At 35.3% G+C, this 21,966-nt stretch overlaps 1 pseudogene; it reads right to left on the bottom strand.

Annotated features, from left to right (window-relative positions):
* Window positions 1-15,753: 15,753 nt before the first annotated feature.
* LOC149539466 (WAT1-related protein At5g07050 pseudogene) lies at window positions 15,754-16,813 on the bottom strand (annotated as a pseudogene).
* Between the last annotated feature and the right edge of the window lie 5,153 nt (window positions 16,814-21,966).

Below are 21,966 nucleotides of genomic sequence, written 5' to 3' on the forward strand. Positions count from 1 at the left end.
CTTTCAAAAATGAGAGTTGTGATGATGCAATCACCACCTTATCGCTGCTTTGCCATAATTTCTTCTCTTTCTTTGTTTCTAGCTACAACCATGTAAATCGGGCTATTCTTATTGTTTCACAACCTTGCATCTCTCTTCTTTAACTCCTAAGTTTGGCCTATGTTGTGACTCCCTTTGATCTATGAATTGTAGCCACTTTGCAACTGCACTTTATCTTTCTAACTATTGCAATCTAGTGATGACTCATTTATTCCTTACTACACACATTTGCCACAATTTAGCCATAAACATATATCATGCTTGTGATGATCTAATGCTTCATATTTATCTAGTTTTCTTACTAGCAACTATCAAACAATATACTCAATCTAATCATGTAACATTGCACTGAGCTATTATGGTTAACCATTTCTTATTTCACAACATCACAACCTTTAGTTCTAACTATCTTTAAAACTTTGTGATACTGCACTCAACACCTTTTTTCCACTCCACAAGTTAACTTATTAATAGAAAATAGATTCATGCAAAGATACAATGGTCACCTTTAACTCTAACATTACCTTTGTTCCCAAGCTTGCACCTTATTTATTAACCATAGATAAACTCCTATGAAAATGCATTCATATGCATTTCACTCATTCACAACTTTGACCTTGAGTTAACAAAAATCTATTGTGATGCTGCAACCAACATTTATACTAACTGTCACTTAACTTCATAGTTTTTCCACCTCTAGACCTTAACATATCAATTGAACCTTGCGATCATGTGAATTTTTTTTCCAATTGTTCCTTGATTGATTGCTACTTCACAACTTAAAACATCAATCTTCATCTTACCTATTTGATTTTGTGGCCAACTACTTATGTACATGAAATGCGGGCCTCAGATCCTCACACACACTTCACCATGATCATTATATGTGAAATTGTCCCAAGATGGTAATTGAATTGTTCATCTGAAATAGCTTGACAAATCGACCTATTGCCTTCTAATTAGAAGGATTTTACCCTTGCTCTTAGAATGAGAAGCATGCAACCAAACCTCTAGAATGAAGGATTTTAAGCTAAATGAAATATGGAAGATTAATCTAGATGAGAATGCATTGTTAAGCTAAGAAATGAAACATCATACCATGCTAAATGGATGCATATTTAAAATCTAAATGATATTTGAATGCAAGAAATAAAGCTATGACAATGTGAGCAAGATGAGTAAGAATTCTACCATATGTTTGATGCAAAATCCAAAAATTATTCCTCTATAATGAGGAATGGAGAGCTTCTTTTATAGAATCCAAGAGGTGATCGACAATCAAGATCAATTGGAATGGATGATCAAGATTGAAGAAGAGAGTTGGTCATAAAGGAAACTTCCTCATGAAAAGGGAATTAACTAGTTGCTTTTGAGTGATAAAAGGAGTTAACTGGTTCTTTTTTGAGAATATTTAATTTAATAAAATAGAATATAACCTCATAAATGGATAACTTTAATTAATTGAATAATTAAGAAGAGGAGATATCTTATTAAATTAAATGTATTTAATTCCTTTGTACATTAGCTTAAGAGGTAATTTTAATTTAATTAAAGTAGAACATTTATAATTTAATTAAATTAAATCAATAGGTTTATGTAGCTAATTTGAGTCAATACTTAGGAATTAAATAAATAATATGATTAATGTGGATTAGGGTTTTCTACATTTGACACCTAGGTCAAGTCACAATTATCAAAATTAGAATTTCACAGTAAAATAGGACTTAGGAATAACTAAATAAACTAAAGTTGGTTAATATGGCAATATGCCAATTATGTGGTATTACATTTTCCCCTCTTTGAATGAATGTGTGAGCAAAATGTTTGATTAAAAGAAATAAAAATTATAGATGAAAAAAATGAGATTGGTTTTGAAATTGATGATACAAAAACCAATTGATAAGCTTTTAAAGGTTATCTCTAGAATGAAGCTTAACCTTAGGGGATCTAGTTAGAATACCTAGATACTAAGATGATAAGATTTTAAAGGTTATCTCTAGAATAGAACTTAACCTTAAGGGATCTAGATAGAACACCTAGATACCAAAGTTGATAACACAAAGATTGTCAAATTTCATAGGATTATTCTCAGAATGGGACTTAATTCTTAGGAGTCGGGTTTAGACTATCTTGATGCTTGTCGATTAAAAGATGATAAGATTAATCATCATTCATAGAATCATCCCTAGAATAAGGCTTAATTCTCAGCAAGAGTTAGGATTATCTTCAAAACAAATTTTAATCCTTAGCAAGAATTTAGAATTATCTCTAGAACAAAGCTTAATCCCCTAGAGTCTAGATAGAACACTTGAAAACTAGTCCATAAAAGATAGTAAGATTCGATCATGATTCATACAATCATCCTCAAAATGAGGCTTGATCCTAATAGTAAGATTTGATCATGAGTCATACAATCATCCTCAGAATGAGGATTGATCCTTAGGAGTCAGGGTTTAGACTATTCCAATACTTGTCTATTGAACTCTGATCAGAAATATTATAAGGTGTGATCAACTAATCAAAAGATGGCATAGATGCTAGATAGAAGGGAGTGAGGTGCCCTGAGTGATAAGATGCCCCAAGTAATAAGATGCCCTGATTGATGAGGAAATAAAGTTCAGATTGAGTTGAATTTTAGATTCAATAATGTAATCATCATGCCCCCTCGAGAGTGAAATCGAAAGATGACACACCAAAAATATGATGTAAAGTAGTAAATAAAGAGATACAAAAGAAATTTGAGATTTAGCAAAATGTAGAAGAGATCAAAATAGTCAAAAGAAAATTTAGAGTCAGTTTGAATTAATTTGAAGGTCTAGAAGACCAAGTTTGACCAAAGTTGACCAAAGTTTACTTTGTTCAAAAATGTTGGAAAATTTGAATAATTTGAAAAAGATTCCAAGATTTACAAATTATCAAAAAAATTGTATTGCACAAGTGTTTGATCACATTGGTCCCAAAATTTTGATTTTGAGTTGTTTAAGTCTCTTAGATTTTGAATTAGATCCTGAAAATAGATTCAAAGTTGTCAAATTAGTTAGGAGGTGATTTTCATGCCAACTAAAGAACTTTGCAGAATGAGGTCAAAACCTATAAAAGGGCCCCAAGGGTCATTTTCAAATCATTTGCACTTTTGTCTTTAGTGGAAGGGTGGGCTCTGAGGAAAAAAATGGTAGTCCCCATGTCTTCTCATTGATTTGAGTGCTATTGATGACACAACCAACTAGCAAAGTATGGACCTTTAGTGAGTGGTTGATAACCTTGCCCTACATTAAGTTTTTCACTCTTTACGAGGTATTTTTAGCATTTTTTAGGGCTTTTAAGCTTTATCACATCAGTTCTCATGTGAGGATGTCTCTTCTCATGTAGACCTGATATCTTCTCACATGAAGAACCTTCTTCTTTGCTTGGTTTATTGAGGATTCTTGCATGGGAGATACCCTCATGTCATGCAAGGAGCCCTAAATTTTTGTCATTCTTTACTTACTATTTGAGCACTCCTCACATGAATATTTGCATGCTCGCACAAAGATGTGCAATCTTGCATGAGGACATGAGATTTCATGTGGAAAACTAGTGTTAGTTGCAAGTTTAAAATTGAATTTTTTTATTTTTTGTTCCAATTTTGCACTTTGTTTCATCATGTTTATTTAGCAAAGACTGGTTGTCTTCTTGTTGTGTTTGTTCGTGTGTGCAGGTTACCTTTGATAATATCATATTTTGATCCCATTACCAGCCATATATAGCAGCTCGATGATGAGGACATGGCTCATATAGATAGATTGGGTTTGTCATATTGATGCTGGATTCCACCAGTGTTGGTGAATCATGGCCTGCTAACTGCATTTGCAGAGTGTTTCCATTCAGAGACAAACACCTTTCATCTTCTATGAGGGGAAATGACTATCAAACTAGAGGACATCTACTAGATACTAAGGGTCCCTTTTCACAAGCCAAGAGTGGTCTATGACACTATTCAATGAGTAGGTACAAAGGCACTGAGGGCCATCTTCGAATAGGACTTGATTATGGGTAGAGCCATCACATGGGATGAGCTTGTGCATAGATATAAGCCCACTCACAAGTTAGCATTAGTTTTGGGCATATTTATCAGATGCTTTTTGATGCTGGACAGAAGCCAATATAGATTAGAGTGTGGATGGGACAAGATGCTCCAAATAATGTTGGTGACTCCAGATAGATTTGGGTGGGGATAGTGTATACTTGCGCATATGTATCATGAGATGCACGAGATAGTCTACCATGAGAAGAAGAGCATGACGGCCAGAGTATATGTTTGATTGATCTAGGCATGGGAGAACTTGCTAGTGATGAGGCCCATTTTTGAGGATGGGAGATAGCCTATAGAGCACTATATTTTTAAATATAGAGGCCATCTAACCCAGACAACTCTAGTCAAGACTAAGTAGTGAAGGGCCTATCTTGATTACTTATTTTCTATAGTATTGCCACCTTGGAGAGAGACTAAGGACTAGGATGATGTGCCTCAAGAGCTAAGTTATATGTTCACATCATGACCACTAATAGGTCAATCTATTCAAATGGTGAAGATATTTCCACTTACTCATGTGTGGCAATAGTATGGTAGGCTAAAGAATATCTCATAGGAGTATTGCTCCTATGCATGATTGGCTAGAGATTTGAAGTGTGGATGGTCATAAAGATTGGATCTAGGGAGATTCATGATAGATGTCATCAACTATGTTCTGACATAGTGGGACTACTTACTAGCAGTAGTAGATGGAGGGATGACATTGACTTACCAAGCATATTTTGAGAGTCATCCCTTCCCACGTTTCACAGATTCAATGGGGATGGTATCTCTCAAACCACAAGGACTACCATAGGTACCACCACAGTAGCCACCATAGTAGCCACCACAGTAGCCATAGTACGTGAGATTGATTTGATAGGTGCAGATCCCACCTTGACAGATGAGTATAGATCTAGGTGTAGGTGGTAGTGGGATAGGTTAGAGTTAGCAGAAAAGACCCCGTACAGAGGTGTAGTAGCTAGCTGAGTAGTAGGCTGAGCAATTAGATGAGGAGATATAGGACAAGCCTACTATAGGTACTCAAGAGGCTCTGAGGAGAGCTAGAGAGTGGATATGATAGGACTCATGATATCTAGGAGAGCTAGAAATATAAGTAGCTATTAAAGATACATGGATAACTAAATAGGATTATGAGATCTATGGGCTACAAGAGTAGCTAGAGACTGTAGAGAGGAAATCAAAGTAGCAATAGGATGAGATCTGACTGTAAGAAGCTTGGGTAGCTTATTATTTTGTAGCATATGTAGTAGTAGTGCTAATGAGGCTGAGCAGGTGCCTTGATGGAGCAATTTTCCCAGAATGCTTGAGAGTCAGGAGGTGCACATCCGGTAGATAAACTAGATATGAATCCTCTACCACCTCCTCCTCCTCCTCATCTAGGAAGTGAGGGAGTAGGAGAGATTTAGTTTGATCTTCTTTGGTTTTTGATCTAGCTACATATCGATTGGTGTGCTAGAACCATTTTGTATCATTTCAATATTGAAAATGATTGAGTAGCATCCATTTTTTCCCTAGACGTACATTTTTGATATATATATATATGAGATTTTGATTCAAGTACCATTGCATGTGTCATTTCCTATCTTCATAGTTAATTGTACATGAGATGTTAATGCTTATGATTATGATGTGATGTATGAATGTAGTATAGATGAGATGAATTAAAACAATAATGTATGAAATGCAAAATGTGAATGAACTAACATCTCATGCAATGTTCTATTTTTTTTGTAAATGACAGGTATCCTATGAAGATTGATAGGACAAACCAAAGACCAAATGCTTGTGTAGCTGTGAAGAAACATGATACCATAAAGAAGCTGACAATTCCTCATCATGAAGGATGCAAGTAAATCAATGAAAAAATTTATGTAGGTGAAATGCAATTCCACCCTATGCTAGATGCAACCTTAAACTAGAAATAACCCTAGGTCTGTTTACCAAGCTTCAAAAAATTTCATCACTAAGCATATAGAAAAAACCCATACATCATACAATTCCCACTAACATTGCAATCATGGAAAAATGAATAGGACATATGTTCTAGTTTTGTTAGGATTATATGAAAGCATTTGAGGCACAAGAAGCTAGAATGACCAAAACATTTGTCCCTTTTAATATAGCAAGCGAACATGAGCATCAAAGCATAAATGCTAGGATGACCATAATGTTTCTTTCATGAAGACACACTAAACACATGGGAGATCCCTCTTATGCTAAATAATTAGTAAGTATTTTGTCTGCAATGGCCCTTGTGTCTGTAACCTAAGACAGAAGTTGCCATATATACTTGCAGTGACCCATACGTTCACTTAGCAAGACATGTATCCATATTTACTATAGCATAAAGAGTTCACTCCAACAAGCAAGGAGAAGAACCAACCTCATTGATTTATCCATATAAAAGGAGTAAAGGTACACATGACCATCCAATATGAAATGGAGGCTCTTATAGTGTACACCCCTTTTATATGTATGCCTTAGATCATTGGAACTAAACCAAAAATAGAAAGCAAAGAAATGATCATGCCCCCAGTCCTTGCTTCTCCAGTCAAAAATGACATCATTGAGTTTCTCGAGGAGACATGATAAAGGAAAAGGAAAGAAAATAAAGAAAAGCTCAGTACATTTAAACAAATCCATCATTTTTAGTTCAAGTTTCTATGTTATAGGATTGATGTCAAGTGTCAATTTTCAAAACATGTATGAAAGAAATCTCTTCAATATAAGGACAACAATAGATAGACATAATTAGATCAACTGGTGATTGAAGTCAAAGAGGAATCTTTAGATAAGAATAACCCTAAAAGAAAACTAATGATAGTAGACAGACATAATTAGGACAACTAGTGACTGATGTGAGAAAGATATTCCATGAGAGGGATCTTTAAGTGACACTAACAACAATAGACAAATGCAGTTAGAAAAATTGGTGACTAACACAAGATAATTTTTCCAATAGAGGAATCTCTAAGTGATACTCATGATAGTAGATGGATGTAGTTAGAACAACTAGTGTCTGACGTGAGAAAATTCTTCTATGAGAGGAATCTCTACGTGACAATCTCTAAGTGACACTAGCGATAGTAGATAGATGCAGTTAGAACAACTGGTGATTGATGTGAGAGATGCTCTGTGAGAGGAATCTCTAAGTGACACTAATGATAGTAGACAAACATAGTTAGAACAACTGGTGATTGACAAATGAGATTCCTATGACATTGCAAGGGTTGCCCCAAGTTATGACAAGATTCAATCCATGGATACATGAGTGAAAGTAAGAAAGAAATTGTACAAGAGCCTAAAGATGCACTATAATATATAGCATTTTGAACAAGAGGTGCCTATTTACTAGGTTTTCACATTCTTGGCAAAGATTCTTTTTTGCTACCATGATGCCTATTTCCAAGTTTTCACCAATGGCATTTTTCTTTTTTTTAAAGCTTTTTTTAAATTTTTCTCTTTTATTTTTATTTTTTTGTATTTATTAATTTCTTAATTTTTTTGGTATTACCAAGGTGCCTATTTCTAGGTTTTCACCAAGGTAATGATCTTTTTCAAGACTTTTTACAATTTTTATAAAATTTTAAGGACATTTAAGTATATATAGCGAGCTCTTGAGATTAAATCAGTTGCAGAATCACTTTAGGTGGAGAGTGTTGATGGGCTCCTTGAGAACCTCTCCCTTGGCCATGTAAAGTTGGTAAGCACAAAATAAAAATATTGTAGTGACTATGTATGGACTAAGCTAGTTAGGTTTGAACTTCTCCTTTTGTACTCATTGTTGCTAATTCTTAGGCTTTTCTCTCAGAACAAGATCACCCAGTTGGAATTCACATGACTTAACTTTCATATTGTAACTTCTAGACATACACTTTAGGTAAGCTCAAAGATAATCACACACCACTTGTCGATGTTCATCTAACAATTCCAACTCTTGAAGCTGAGATATTCTATAGTCATCATCAGTAATGAGGCCTTTCATGGAGATTCTCAAAGTAGGAATCTTAACCTCAATGGGAAGCACATCATCCACTCCATATACTAAAGAAAAGGGCATTGTACCCATTGGAGTTTTGACAGTTGTTTTATAAGCCCATAAAGTTGGATTAATATAAAGATGCCGATCCCTTCTAGATTTTCTAACTATGCAATGCAAAATCTTAAGAATTCCCTTGTTGGATACTTCTGCTTGACCATTACCGTGGGGGTAATAAATAAAACACCAATGTTACTTGATTCTGAACATTTTACACAACTCTTTAAGATCCTTTTTTTAAAATTATCCTCCATTGTCAATAATGATGGAGGAAGGTACACCATACCTACATATGATGTAATTCATAATGAACAAAGCTACAGTTTTTCCATTTTCTATGGATAGAGGAAGTGCCTCTACCCACGTAGTGAAGTAGTTTGTAGAGGTAAGGATAAACTCATGTCCTTTTGAAGAGGATGGGTGAATCTAACCCACGAGATCAAAGGTCCATTGTTGGAATTCTCATAGTGTAACAAATGGAATTAGATCTCTAGCTAGAGTGTGAATGAGATTCCTATGGAGCTGAAATTGTTTGTAGGACCTAGCATATTTGATTGCCTCTTGCTCCATATTCATCCAATAGTAACCTATTCTAATAAGTTTACAGGCTAGTGTCAATCTATTTGAGTGAGATCCACAAATTTCTTTGTGTACATCTATTAATACACATTTGGACTCATTGGGTTCTAGACACCTAAGGAGGGTTCCATCAAGACCTCTCTTAAATAAATAATCAGCAATAATAACATGCTATGAAGCATTACAAATAAGGTGACATTTTTCATTCCGGGTTAGATTGTCCAGGATGGTTTGGTCATGCAAGTAAGAGTAAATATGGTGGTAATGAGATGAGTCATAGCTTACAATAGAATAGATCATTCTAGATTTGGGAGAGTCAAAGGCAGGGTAGAGTAATGTTTCCACTAGGAACTTGTGTCGAAGATTATTTTCTGGCATCTATAATAAGGAACTAAGAGTAGCCATAGCATTAGCCACTTTGTTGTCTGCCTAAAGAATCTGTTGAAAAGTGATATGAGAAAAGTATTCCTTCAAGTAATCCACCATTTGTTTGTAAGGAATCAATTTCTCATCATTTATTTGATAGAAATCATTAACCTAGTTGATTATAAGTTGTGAATCACCAAAGATATTCAATTGATCCACTCTCCATTCAACTACAATCTTCATGCCATTAATGAGAGATTTTTACTTTGCAATATTATTTGTACAAGAAAATAGAATTTTGTACACCTTATGTAGTGATTACCTTTGTGGTGTGATGGACAAGATCCCAACACCAGAGCCTTGCTATGTGAAGGAGCCATCAAAGAACATTACCCAAGTTTGATGTGTGATCATTAGAATCAATTCATTATGAAAATCAATATTGAGTGAAAGGAGACTCTGCATTGGTGCTTCTACTAACTGATCAACAATTGCTCATCCTTTGATAGCCTTTTGTTCAACATACTAAATGGCAAACTCACTTAGTTTCATGACCCACTTAGCTAATCTTCTTGTTAGAGATGCCTTACTAAGTAAGTATTTTAGTGGATCAATTTTAGCAATCAATCATGTGTTATGAGCAAGCAAGTGGTGTCTCAACTTTTGAGAAGCAAAGACAACTGCCAAGCAAGCCTTCTCAATGATACTAGAATTCATTTCATAAGAAACCAACATGTGACTAAGATAGTAGATAGCTCTTCCCTTGTTATCATTGTCTTCTTGTGATAGCAAGATACCCAAAGATGATTCTATTGCTAAAATATACAAGATTAAAGGCTTCTTATGAATAGGAGGCATTAAGATTGGTAGATTAGCAAGGTATTGCTTTATCTATGTTAAGCTCTACTTGCAGTCTTGACTCCAGTTGTATTTCACACCTTTATGTAGAGTTTTGTAAAATTTTGTGACCTATTTGCCAATTTTGAGATCAATCTGTAAATGGATTGAAGTCTTCCTTGTAAGCCCCTCATCTAACTGATATTACAAGGTGGAGTCATGTCCATGATTTCTTGAACTTTCTCTAGATCAACCTCAACTAAATTTCTCCATGTGATCTAGGATAGGTCCTAAATCTTGAAGGTGAGTATTATGCTTTGTGCTCTTAACTAGTGTATCATCAACATAGTCCTCCATTTTCTTATGCATCATGTCATGAAAAATTATAGTAACTACCCCCTAATATGTGGCACCAAAAATTTTCAAACCAAATGGCATCACATTCCAATAGAAAGTTCCCTTTGCACAAGTGAAAGTAGTCTTTTCCTGATCTTCTAGTGCAATTTTAATCTGATTATAACTAGAAAATCTGTCCATGAGTGAGTACATTTCATATCCTATCATCATGTACACTATCATATCAATGTTGGAGAGTGTAAAATTATCCTTTGGACATGCTAAGTTTAGATCTCAGAAATCTATATAGACTCTGATAGATTTTTCATGCTTGGAGACTGGAATGATGTTTGATATCCATTTAGCATAACCAATAGCTTAGATGAAATCGGCTTTCAAAAGCTTTTCCAATATAGCTTTGACAAGCAATGCAACATGAGGATGCATTTTTCTAAGTTTTTGTTTGATGGGTTTAACTCCTGGTGCAATGGACAAGTGATGCATTATGAGATCAAGATCTAGTCTTGACATATTTGAGTATGTCTATGCAAATTTTATCTTTATCTCTTGGAAGAAGGCAATGAATTCCTCTTTTTTCTTCTAGAGATAGTGATTGTGCAAGATGTATCATGTGAGTATATTCTTCTATTCCCAAGTTGATTGGTTGTGTTGGCTCTATCAATACTGATGATTATTCTTGAAAATGACTAGGAATTGCATCCAATATCTCATCTGTAGGCAACTTAGAGAGGTTTTCACCCTTGGATACATCTTTTATTTTTACTATTTTAGGTTCTAACACTGCCACAATGTGGTTTTCACCATCATATCTTTTATTTATTTATTTTTTGATTGTATGATTAAGGTATTTGATGTCAGCTTCAATCATGGTGACACTTTGTTCACTGGTGGAAGATGTTACAAGTTTGACAACGTTTAAGTAACAAGTGATAGCATAATCATTCTAGAATGTAGGGACTTCACTATATGCATTAGAATTCCAATCTATGAACTTAGGATAGGTGAGTGAAAGGGAAGTGTCAGGTTCAATAGCGTTTATGATATAATCATTAAATGCTTGGACAAGCAATTTGAGACCTAGAGTGGCTTTATTTGTAAGTGTGTTTTAACATCTCTAAGTTCTAACCTCATTAATAAAATACTCGATGACACTAGTTGGATAAGACTCATTTGACATAAACCTAGATGTTTCACCTACTTCTTGGAGTTTTTCATAGGCATGAACTTGATCTATGTCTTTGTCTATAGTTGCTTCTAAGAGAAATTCAAATTCATATTCCTTAGAATTAGTGCTACATGGTGATAGAACGTAGAATTTTCCAATAGTGATAGGGACATACTCTCATTCATCATCTAGATTTTTACAAAGATACTCAATATGCAAAGCATTATTAGACTCTCCATCATTACAAGTATCATCAGAAGAAACACTATCACCATCCATAGTGTTGATGTGTGGTACAAAATCATCAGATTCAGCAAATAATTTAGCAATATCATGTGGAATGCAATAAGGATAAAGATCCTCATCATCAAAAAAAATTTCATGGTCATCAAACTCAGCCTATGACTCATCTTTAGATGGATTTTTCAAGTTCTAGTACAAATTTGTTGATCCCTAGATGGAAGGGAATTTTCTTGAAGCTTAGACCCAATGTATCTTGGTTCCTTCTAGATATTTCTTTGATATGATACATTAGACCATTTTTGTTGCATCCAATAGGATTAGTTCCCTTGTAGCCAAAGCATTTCATAAGTTTAAGAACTAGACCATACTTTTCAGGAGTAATTTCATGACTATTCTGTGAGGTCAACTAGAGTTTCCTATTTGTAGATCCATGCAACAATAGCTTTGTTTTCACTTTCCTCCTCAAGAGGGACAATAGCTTTGACAAATGTGTTGGCTCCTGATTTAACAATATTTAAACAACCAAGTATGCAAGGCAAGAATGTGTCCATGGGAAGCTATCTCCACTAATGGACACACTTCACCAAGAACCTAGGCCAACTATAAGGCTACACTCCTTCTGCACTTCAGGCTTTGCAAAACCTAGGTGGGTGGACATATAGATTCTTTATATGGTACCAGTTATCAAAGCATACACTGAATCTAATGTAAAGTAGATAAAAACCCCTAAATCTTCTATAGTTAACCAAGAATCACAAGCATGAAATAGCTAAGGACATAACTCATGAAATTGGCAAGCTAAATACGAGTTAACATTGAATAACTTTCAACATGAAAGGGGAAATGTTTGATTAATGATGTTGATTCAATACAACCTTAAATATGCAGCAGTATAACAAGTGATCCTATAACTGATTAGTGCCTAATCCATTGGGAAATTCCATGAATTCAAAACATACATCTGTGACATCAAGACATATTTCATATACCCATACATCAGATCTATCTAATCACCTTGTGATTCAGACATCAATGTTCATTCAGATCTCATTCTCACAAAATATCCTTCTCAAGTAACCAATAACCTTGTTAAACATATCAAGCATTTACTTGGCCCTTTGGTCCAACAAAAAAATATATCAAACATACAACCTGAAAGGGATGCAAATGGATCTTAGATCTTTGTTCCAAGACCACAAAATACTTACAGATTGCTAAGATAGGAGACAAGAACCAGAATGAAACTAGTGAAATTATTGATCATATGCATTGATCTCCATGAAACTATACATTCAGATGCATAAAATTAAAACATGAAAACACCTAACATATCAGAACTTGCTGTATTATTTGCATTACAACTATTCATACAAAAGAATTATGTTGAAGAATATGTGGTGTCATAGTATGGGAATACATCAAAACTGAATCCAAAACCTAGTATCTCAGTTGTGTGCAAATTTTCTCCCAAAACTAGAACTGATTGGTTTCTCAATGACAAAAATGGAACCTCCACCATCAGAAAGAAAGGAAATGATATAGAAAGAAGAAATTTCTAGATTTGATCAGGAGATGACAAGTGTACCCTCAGAATTCCTTCCCAAGAAGATCAAAAACCTCTTTCTACTCTCTCTCCTCAACTGCCAGAATCAAAATCCCTTCATTTTTGGCCACCAAGTGCATTAAATATCTCAGAAGTTTAATCATGAAAGAAAGTAACTGATTTTTTATGTTAAAATGAATTCACGGTAAAAAAGTGAAAATCAGTTGAAAATGGCTTGTAGGATGCCAGAAAAAATTTTAAGCTTGATTTTCTTCACATTCAGATTCCAAAAGGTCTTCAAAACTACCCTATAACCAACTTTGATGTGCAATGATCAAATGTGCTTGTACTGTCACCAATGCTTTAGATTTTACAAATTGGCCTATAGCACAAACTAGTGAATACCTATGCAAGAACCAACCTCAAAAATGAAATATTTAGCTCGTTCTGGTTCTAGTGGTATATTGGAGCATCTATTTTGGATTAAAAATGCTCTAGATATGGCCCTCTAAAGTTCTCGGTCCTATGCTCTGAGTCTTGTTCATAGCTCCATGGCATATTTTGCAAAATTTAAAATATTATAAAGCTTGAACTATGTCAAAATTCAGACATTTATTTAAATGATCCACTGACTGCACGTGAGAGAAAGAATATAAAATAAATTTTATATTTGACATCATTTTTGTTTTTGCCTTTTTAGTCCATGGTCAAACTTCTGTTGACCGATCTCACCACGTGTCACTCTATGATTGGCTGACTTGTTGCTCTGTCATTGCCTAGTCACTACCTACCTCGTCATTGCCATCAAGACTCGCTGGCACATGTCGTCACCATGTCAACCCTTGCTATGTCGCTATCTGAGTCAACAACCACCACGTCATTAGTGACATAGCAAAAGAATGAAACATGTCATCCTCTGCCACATCATCACCTTGGAAAGCATGCTACATGTTGATTTTTTTACTAGTTCTAACTATTCAACTAGTGCCACATGACATTTTACAATTTTCTACTTGACCTACACAATCACTACCTCATCATCACCTGCTCCGGGCCCAATGACAGATGTCAGCACCACCTCCACCCTTGCTATGTTGCCATAGTTAACTAGCGAACACTTTCGGTTGGCGAGTTAGCGACACCCACTCGATCAGGACACTTGTCACAATCTCCTTCCTTGATCTATTTCCCACCACCTCATCACGCTAGTTAGTTTGTTTTAAAATTTCTCTCATCATGCTGACATCATCATCCAACCTGGCCTTCCTCGTTTAGCACGCACAAGACCCAAATGCATGCTACAACCTTTCAAAAGGCCTCTTTCTCAATTCATAATACATTTCACACAAGATATTATTTAAAGACTTTAAAAGTCTTACCCATGGGCAATGTGGGATAAACACTCACTGGCTCTTCTTCTCTCTCGTATGGATTTGTTTTTTTTTTGCATGTTCACCCTCTTCTAATGTTGAACCTGCCCTTTTCCATGCACTAGAGGCTTATTTCATGGGCTTCCCTACCCTTTACCATTTCCTACAGCTTCATATGTATTTTGTGGCCTTTGAAATGACTCCCCTTGCTTTGCTTGGCCTAGACTGATCTGTGCATAGCGTAGAGTGTATGTATTCATCAAACTCTTGATGCCTGCCTCTAAGGCTATGTGCTCCCTTCTAATAGTGGCTTTCTCCTTTTAAAAGTGATAGTTCTCCTTTTATTGCTAGCAGCTTTGTCTTTTTGTGCTGTGGCTGATTGCATTTACATATTCTTTTAACTGTGTAGACTTCTCTTCAAATCAATGGCTTATATCTTTGCTATCAAAATTGTCCCTCTATTTTAAAATCACTACCTCTATACTCTAACTAGCAGCTTCCTCTCTTTGCATTGTCTTCAACTTATGGCACCCTCCTGGCATGAATGGATTCATCTATAAGCTGCCACACATTTGTGATCGACATCCTTGATGATATCTTCTCCCATTCAATGTTCTCAGCAATAGGGAGGCATTCTGGTGCAAGATTCCATATTTTGCATCAATATGAGTGATCTGATTGGTGAAACTCATTAACACATATGATAAACCTATGCATGGCTTCATCAAGATCTAAAGATTGATTAGATGCCAACATTTTTATGCCTTCATGTCACTCCATCTTTGTTTCATAGTCAATGCCTTCATATCTTGCATGCTTAAAATGTTGCCTCAGTTATAATCACCTCCTCTTATTTCATTTGGTCAACATGAGCTCTTCCCTTGCACAGATCTATCTTGGCATGAGTCGTCCCTCTTGTTATAGTTGTTCATGATGCTTTTGACTTTGCATGATGCCTTCTTTTGCCAGTATGTAGCATCCATTTCTGAGCGTGAGTGTCTTTTAAAACTATAGATGTCTCTTTTATAAGACATCTTTCCTTGTAGGTACCCTGCTTGCGTGAGCTCCTCTATGAAGCTCCTTTCTTTTAGCAAAGTCTGTTGCCCCCTCATGTCCATGAATGATCCATGTTTACTTTAACTAGGTTTCTTCACTTTTAGAATTTTTTACGTTTGAAATACCTTTGTCTGAAACAAGTTCCCCATGAGCTTCAATAGTTTTAGGGTGGTTCTTGTCAGTTGTAGAATGAATGGTGGGAAGCATTTCTAAGCTACTAAAAGAAAGAAAATTTATGTCCTTCACTTTGCCCCACAAAACACCATACTATCATGTCAATATCACCACTCCTCCAAGTATGCTGCCCATGTAGATTCTCTGATGAAGAATAATGGAGTCCATGACTATTGTGATTACCATAGTCAATGGAATAATGGCAGTAGCAAATATAGGGCCCTTTGCTTTCATGCACAATCCTTGAAGATAATATGAAACCCCTATACCTATAACTCCAGTAGACATAGTTGTAAGAAGGTTCATATCAAATCCAATTCTCCATGATGAAGGATGTTGATCAACAGCTAAGGTGATTGCAATTGATTGTAAGGTGCCCATCAAACATATTAAGGTGACAAGGGAAAGTTGTACATGATACTTCTTGAGAACTCAAGCCTGAAGAACAAATAAGGAAGCCCAAGAAAGGGTTTTTGTAATCAAACATAGGCAACCTTTTAAGTTATCATGAGATGAAGTATCATTTGAAGAATTATGATGGTTACTTGATGACCAAGGCATGGGAATAACAAGTCCTTTGTAGAACATCATGAGCATTGCACCACCCACACAAATTGGTGTTCCCACTATCTTTTCTTGACTATGGATCTTTCGAATTCTTAATTTTTTTCCATCCTAAAGACGAAAGTGATCACAAAAGTTGTGGCAAGAAGTATGTTATTTAATGCTACTCCAAATGTGGGAGAAGTGAATTTCAGACCTAGATAAAAAAAATTCTAATCAATTACAAGCCCCAACAAGACAAGAATTTTTTTTGACAAAATATGATAAAAGTCATGTTGGGTCGCAATTTAATTTCAAAGAAGTAAGCAAGAGGAGCAAGAACAACTGCAGCAATGACATGTCTGTAGACCACCAAAACAAAGTGGCTCATTCCATGATTTAGAGATAGCTTAGTAATTATGTGCATCCCTTTTTAGACTGACTGGAATCCAATTCAAGTAATAATTGATCCTTAAAAATCGCTTTTCATTAATTTGCAACTTGTCAATTTTGCACTAGGAGATCAATTGACTGGCCTTAAAAACTGACCTAAACCTTTGACTAGGCCCTGAAATCTGACCCATTAATTCTTTGTTCTTCACACTTGCACCCTGTCAAATCTCATCTCATGAAGAATCTAGGGTCAAAAGATATTGAATATCAAAGTTGCCTTCTCAGATATACCTGCAAGAAAACATGTTAGAAAGCAATAAATCGAGTTTGGATTTGGCTTTGAAAACTAGGCAAACTGACACTTAAGAAGACAAAAACTTGGGTATTCATTCTCTGTCATGAGGACATTATGGATCTATGATTTGGGCTCATGAAGAATAACTGGGTGCAAATGGCGGATGCTCAAAGTGAGCTACCTAGATTTTGCAAACTGGAAACAATGTCAAATAACAATTTTTTCAAATGGAAATGACCTGAAAAAGTGAGCTACCTAGATTTTGCAAACTGGAAACAATGTCAAATAACAATTTTTTCAAATGGAAATGACTTGAAAAAGTGTGCAAACATATTCGTCATGACTTGCAAACTGGCACACTTAAATTATTTTTAGAAGACAACACAATGGTACAATCCATTTGATCTCACCTATCACAGATCTCAAGTTATAATGTCTCGAACAGGGGTCCTGAAAAATCTGCAAATGCTGACACTAGTAAAAAGATAAAAATTGTGTTTGGAATCATGTTTGAAAACTGATCAAATGAATTCATCATAAGCTGAAACGTGAAACATAACAAGTCTCTGACATCTAAAATGCAATGCAAAAGGAATTTCAGCATTTCAACCAATTGGTCAAAAGTTATTACAAGTCAAACAGGGCTTCCCAGAAATATGTGCAAATTGCAAAAGTGTGAAAACAATAAACTACGAAATTTGAGGGATTCAAAACCTAGTCAAACGGATTCGAAACGACTCAAAATCTAAGATATAGGTTCTCGAGTATAGACATTAGACACTCCCAAAGTGGCATGTCATGGAATATTTTTGGATGCGAGATATTCAACAGAAAACATAGGCCCCTGTCACTATTTGATACTTAGGGTAAAATGCAAATTTGACATTTTCTCAAAATAGGACTTCGCCAAATGGCTCAGAATGGAAATTTAACTTCATGGAATAGGTAGAAACACTAAATGGAAGGTGTCAGAAGCATTGAACACCTCTTGGGCCTCAAAATTAAGTATAGTTGGGTACAAACTCATCAAAAAGCGTTTATAGGGCTCAATTTCACAATGACGCTCAAAATCGAGGCTACAATTTTGAGCACCAACAAAATGTATCATTATACCTAGTCTAAGATTTCAACATAAAAGGTTTCTTTGCTTTAGATGGTCTCTCATAATGTCATGGAGATTTTTGAAGAGATGTCAATGATAGAACTAATTCTATGTGATATTCTCCCATTCTAGTTTCTTTCATCTTTAGTGACTGCTCAATTTGCTTTAGCTTGTTATCATGATTATCTATTGACTCCCTATTAGTGGGTACTATTTTTTCAGTAGACTTAAAAATGTTACAAGTATAGCTAGTGCTTTTAGGTATAGTGACTTTAAGGCCATGAAATGGGAATTTTATGCATTGATGATAAGTGGAAGGCACAACCAACATCTCAAGTATTGATGGTCTTCCTAGCAAAATATTGTAAGCCAAGGGAATGTCCAAGGCTTGAAAAGTGACATCCCTTTCAATAGGACCAACTTAGAGAGGTAACACAAAAAGACCCAAAGACTTTTCTTATCTTCGTCATACACTTTGATAGTTATCTTTTGTTAAGTGTCAATTGACTCTTTACAATATTCTAATTGTCTAAGAAAAGTAGTAGAGACTATATTCAAACCAACTCCATTATCGATAAGCACACATCAGACACATTTTTGGTGTATCATGACCTCAATCTGTAGAGGTTGATTATGTAGATGACTCAGTGAATTGTCATCCTACTCAGAGGAGGACACATAGTAAGGTAAAGTCAGATGACCTACCATAGATTAGAATCTCTCAAGATCCAGATCTTGAAGAATGTTTACCGCAGTGAGGGCTTTGTCTAGAATTTACCTATGAGTAGGTGAGATTTTGAGTAGTTCAAAGATCATGATTTGAGCATTTGTTCATTGTAGATGATCAAGGATATTGTAGCTAGTAGTCATAGTAGCTGTTGCAAGTTTTGTTCCTTTGCTAGATGGACTAGCAAGAGGTTTGTCTTTGTGTTGTTCTAGCTTAGGAGCAAAAGACACAAGGCCTTTGAGTACTAACTTGGCATTAGAACATGTAACATCGTTGGCACAATTTTGTGATGACTCATTGTCAAATGTGATGGAAGTAGGACCCCTTAAGAGAAATGGTGTCTTAGGTTTAGTTTTATCTTGTTTACCCTTGATGGTGATGATGTCACAATACTCAACACCTACTAGTTCAACCATGTGGACTACCTCACCATCATCATTAGAGTATGTATAATTGACCTTGTTGTTAAGTTTCTATTTCATTTTTTCTCCTTTTCATATTGAGGGAATGACTCCTTGAAAGCCTTGTGATCCAAGTTCTTGTTATGTTCATCAACAACAATGTCAACATCATCAATTAAATCTTGGATTTTGTGATGCAAGTTGATATAGTTACTAGTTTTGTGACCTTTGTTTTGGTGGTATTCACAAAATGCAATTTTGTTCCACCATGGTGGTCATGGTTGTGGATCATAAGGTCGAGAGTTGTCCAATGGAGAAATGAGTTTATTTTGTAACAAGGTCTTGTAAACCATGTCCAAAGGTTCACCAAGAGGTGTAAAATCTCATTTAGGGCATGTAGCCCATGAGTTCCTTTGTTTGTTTCTAGATGTCTTATTGTCAGGAGGAGGTTTCTCAACATTTTTGGATACTTTGAGATTACCACTAAGATTGAACAATGCCTTAGCAGGTTTAGGAGTAATGTTGTCAACAACACCATCATGTACAACTTCTCAATTTTTGTTCACATGTCTAGACTTGTCTTTATTAGAGGTTGTCCCATGTTTAGCGTCCTTTTGAACCACCCTTTTTGACCATGAATTCCTCTATCCAAATAGCTTGTGTGATCATGTCTTTGAAGCTACATGGACCTCGAAGTTGAATTGTATACCCAAAATTAGGTAGGATGTTATCCATAAAGATGTCAAGTTTCTCTATTTCTAGGATTTTGTGTGAGTATTTGGTGTAAAGTTGTCTCCATCTTTGGAGGAATGTGAGGAAAGGTTCCCCAACTCTTTGTTTAAGGTTGCATAAGTCTCGACTATTAACTAGGTGTTGTATGTTGTGAGAGTAATGTTGGACAAACAAATTAGCAATTTCATCAAATGTTTTGATACCAATAGGAAAATGTAAGAATGACTCCATAGCCTAACCACCTAGACTTCTTGGGAACAAATGCATGTGATATGTCTGATTATTTAGAAATTCCATAGACAAGGCACCGAATTCCCGCAAATGATCTTGGGGATTGGTAGTTCCAAAGTATTTATTGTACTTAGGCAACTCAACTCCTATTGGAAAAGGAAGCATGTCTATACTCTTGTCAAAAGCAAAGGGACAAAGAGTGTCTAAGTTGTATGTTTTTGTAGGTTTTTCTTTATCATCCATCATTTGAGCTAACTGGTCTTGCATGATTTTTTTTACTTTTGCAATTTGGAAGTTTTAGTTTCCCCTTCATGTGTAATGAGAGTTTCAACGTCAAAGTGATGAGGCATCTTGGCTCCCTCTTGGGAAAGACTGAGAAAGTATTTCTCTTTCTCTTCATTAAGCAAGATTTCCATGACCTTTTTGAAGCTTTTGTCCTTTTGACCATTTTTAATATGATCAAGGAGTACTTCTACTTCTTCTTCATTCTCATTAGTAAAGATACATTCCTTATGTCTCTCCTCCCTATTTTGGTCTTGGTTTCTACTTTGTTCTCCATGTTCACTTTCTTTATCAGCCATTGTAGGAATGTGATAAGTTTCAATGTATTTTGGTTGAAAAGGTTGTCTAAATAATTTTTTAGCCATATTTTTTGAGATACATGACCTTTTCTAGTTTCAAGATCCTCATGATACAAAGGTATTATGATTTATTGTAAGTTTATGGAGAATGTTCTCTAAACTCTAGATGATCTGATAGGTGAGGGAGATCATGAAGGTTCCTCACTAGATGACCTAGAGATAGACCATGTATGAAATGAAGAGTGACCTCTAATAATTACCACCACTAGCTCTACCTCATCTAGGTCTTTGGGGATAAAATACTTTTCTACTTCTTGTTGCCACAGTTATAGACAAGGACAAAAAGGAAAGCTTAAACAAGGACCACACTAGAACATAGTCTCAAAAAGCAACATAAGTGTATTGTATACTAATGTATGGGTCATCTAATTAATGGATAGAATAGCCAAATATTATGGCTCTCATGACATGAAGTATAATAGACATTAAAGACCAAGGACCAAGTAAACAAGAGACAAGACTAGTTTGTGTGTAGGTCACAAGTCATTAGCTAAGCAAGAAGCTAATATCTAACATTGTTTACAGATAAAGAAGAGGCAAAATAATGCAGATAACAAACTAGATTTAGAGTGTAGGTAGCTCTGATAGAATTATTTGATAGTTCTCAGGAAAAACCCCATGCAAGGATTCCTAGATAACTGCACAAAAAGACACACAAAGACAGGCAAAGATTCAGAATGGTAGATTTTTAAAAGTTTTCTTGCATGAGGACTTGTGTAGAGCCACATGAGGATGTGCTAACTAATAAGGTTCTAAAAATAGGACTAGTCTACAAGATATCATTTGGAGATTCTCACAAGTATGCGTAAAAACTTGGATAGGCTTGTGTGAAGAAATGCAAAGCAAAAGGTTCTCACACAAAGTTTTGAAAATTGGGCATGAAAAAAGAGACCAGAATAAAAAGATACTAAATTTCAAAGAGATTTTTGCAAGTTTCAGATAGTTCTGGACAGATTTTTGGTTGTTTTGACAAATTTTAGACAAGTGCTAAGACCATTTTCAAGTTTTTGGACAACATTTTGGTTGTTTTGAACAAAACAGTTGGTTTTTAGATAAAC

This window comes from Cupressus sempervirens, chromosome 9 (assembly GCF_028749045.1).
Source record: "Cupressus sempervirens isolate cs-2001-9-10 chromosome 9, ASM2874904v1, whole genome shotgun sequence".
NCBI lineage: Eukaryota > Viridiplantae > Streptophyta > Pinopsida > Cupressales > Cupressaceae > Cupressus > Cupressus sempervirens.